Genomic DNA, 3,408 nt, shown 5'->3' with positions numbered 1-3,408 from the left:
GCCATCTTGCGTCTCTCCTCAAGAGTAATCATTTGCAGAAATAGTAGTCTATGTTCGTATTTTGGCAGTCTAAAATCATTCCAGGCCATTCTTCTCAGTGCATACAATAAAAATTGCTTTTGTATTGACTCTATTTTTTTACACATATTGTCGTAGTGTGGATTCCATATTTCAGATCCATACTCAATAATCGGTAATATAAATGTAAAGTAAAGGCGTTTTAAAGTCCATGGGTCGACAAAATCCCTGCTGTTGAATTTTAACCAAGCCAATCTTGATTTTGCCTTAGCAGCAACATGCTCGATGTGTGATTTGAAATTCATCTTCACATCAAGCAATACTCCCAAGTCCTTCAATACTTCAATTCTTTCAATTTGCACGCCATCTACGTTGTAATTATATTCATATTTCAGTAATCCTCGATGATATGATATCAGTTTTGTTTTGTTAACATTTAACTTTAATAAATTGCGTCCATAGTAATCTGCTACACGATCCAAATCCCTTTGAAGATGAATACAGTCATCTTCTGATGTTATACATTTTGAAATTTTGGTATCATCAGCGAACGAAAAGATGCATGAATCGGTCACGATGAAAGGTAGATCAATTACAAACATGATGAACAAAGTTGCGCCAATGGGATAACCTTGACCAGTACCAGAAGTTACTTCTATTGGGTCTGATTTGGTATCTGATATCTTGACTATTTGTCTGCGTCCAGACAAATACGATTCGATCCATTTTAACAGCTGTGTATTCAATCCCATTATGTTTAGCTTTTGAATTAGTAATTTTATATTCACAGAATCAAAAGCCTTTGCGATGTCCAAATATATGGTGTCTGTTTGATGTCCCTTTCCCATGTTGATTATCGTATTCGATGTAAATTCTGCCAAGTTCGTTATCGTTGACCTATTTTTGATGAACCCATGCTGACTTTCGTGTACTATGTTCTTTAGATATTGATTGAGATGGTTCGTGACGATCGAATCAAGAATTTTTGACACTATACACTGAAGAGCGACACCACGGTAATTTTGAACGTTGTTTCTGTCACCGTTTTTGTAAACCGGTCTAACAAAAGACGTTCTCCAGATCTGTGGTACAGTGCATGTTTCAAGAGATTCTCTTAATAATGTTGTGATTGGCCCCTGCAATGAAACCAAACAATGCTTGATAAATTTATTTGGTATTTCATCAGGACCACTGACTAGATCATCCGGAAGCATGTCAATTTGTTGTCCAACAAGCTCCTCAGTTATTTCAATCGGTGATATTTCTGCACAAATGTCGCGAATATTTTCAATCTCCGAGTTGTCATATCGTGGATCTCCCATCAAAGAGTTGTAGGCTGAAGCAAAGTGCTTTGCAAAGAAACCAGCGATTGTAGACTGGTCATCTGCCCTCATATCCATATAAGACATCTCATGCGGCAGATCATCACTTTTCCCTTTTATGTTATTCACATGTCTGAAAAACTTCTTTGGATCATCGTCTATCAGATTCTCCATCTCAATTCTGTAATCCTTGAGTGCTGACCGTGCACTGTGTTTATATTCTCTTCTTAATTGTTTAAAATTTTCTACTGATTCAATTGTGTTGACCTTATTTTTAATCCGATGAGCTTTGCTGACTTTGTTTTTCAACTCGATTAGTGGCCTATTAAACCATATCGGTTGCTTCCTGGTGATTTTTGTTTTTAACTGGACATGAGTTTCGATTGTTGACTTTACAATTGTATAGAAATTGTCTAGTTTTAATTCTAATGAATTTTCATCGAATTCTTTATTCCAGTCAACATCAATGAGTGACTCATTTATTAGTTTATAGTCAGCATTTATGTAGTCTCTATATGTTTGCTTGATTTCAACAGTTTTGATGACGGGTTCATTATATCGAATATTGATTGCATTGTGGTGCTTCTCAAAATTTAACAAATGATAATCACTCATGTAACACTGGAACAGCTCAACATCATTTGTCCAGATCAAGTCGAGCATACGACCATTTTGGTTGTAGCACTTGTTTATCTGGAGGAGACCAAGATCATAGCAAGTATCCAGCACTATCTTCTCTTTTTCACTGGCTGCATTGATCGCTATTGCTATGTCAGGGTCCTCATCTTCGTCAACAAACCAAACCAATTTGGGTAGATTGAAATCGCCGGAAACTACTAAAACATCATTTATACTCAACTTCGATGCGAGTACTCTACTTTTGGTGCAGTACTTTCCCGAACTCGTACAGATTGATAGCACATTGAACACTTTTTCAGCAATTTGTCTATTGCCTTTTGTTGTATGCGCCATTACAATATTCTTTTGCGATATTTTTTATACAAAAGCGGTCTACGTACACGTTTTTTCGATCGTTCAGTAGATATTCACTAGCCTATTTATCTAATAATAATGTGAACTGAAAAACAATGATTTGAATTTCAAATTTTGAATTAAGAAATCGACAAATAGTTTTGTCGTTGCAGATCAATTAAAAAAAAAATAAGATTTTACAGATACGCATAATACACAACATGAAATTCGGTGCGAATACGACCAGCATATTTGTATATCTTCGGTGTGTTAGCGAATAACGGTAAATTGCTGTTGGATTTACACTGGTCAATGCATAAATATAGGAACCACAGTAACTCATCGTGTCGCAGTAGCGACGTGAAATTAGAGCATTTGTTTTTGTTTATTTTATTGCTTTGTAAACAAATTCTTCTATTACATTTTGTTCTATACGAATCCAAATAAAATGTTTTTGACGAAAAGCAAATATAATATTTATCGGTGCCAAATAAACACAAATACATTTTCAGTGCTAAAATGAGAAGAATAAAAACTGAGAGTTAAAATACAACATACGGAATTGAGAGTAAAAACAGCAAATCGATATATGCTACTTTTACTCTCAGTATTCTATGTGTTGTTTTAACTCTCAGTTTTCTATATTCTCGTTTTGCGCTCAATAATTTCTTATGCTCTTTTTCCGAAAAGAATTTTTATAATTTGTTTTGGGTTTCAGGCTCTCATTTAATGTATACTCAAACACTCAAACATATGTATTAGGGGATTTTCTAGTACGAGAAAACCGAATATGGTATTAGTTTTGCGATTTAAATAATTTTCGACACACTTTTCACACAAAAATTTCAAAAAATTTGGATTTTTGTATGGAAGCTATGCCTGTATGATATCGTAATGAGCTGAAACTTTTCACAGCTTATTTTTTTCACACTAAAATAACATTCCAAGAGTTTGAAGAAATTTCGATGTATATTTCAAACAAAAAACGTTTTCTCAAAAACGAAAATTTTGTATGGATGGTCCCCCTCAATTGTATTGAAATTTCTTTAAACTTTCAGAATGTTAGCTTTTTGTGAAAAAAATACCCTGTGCAAAG

Source organism: Contarinia nasturtii, unplaced genomic scaffold, assembly GCF_009176525.2.
Source record: "Contarinia nasturtii isolate CC-2019 unplaced genomic scaffold, AAFC_CNas_1.1 Cnas_scaffold_493, whole genome shotgun sequence".
Classification (NCBI taxonomy): domain Eukaryota; kingdom Metazoa; phylum Arthropoda; class Insecta; order Diptera; family Cecidomyiidae; genus Contarinia; species Contarinia nasturtii.
The sequence above is the reverse complement of the archived record's forward strand: the minus strand, read 5'-3'. Positions refer to the sequence as shown.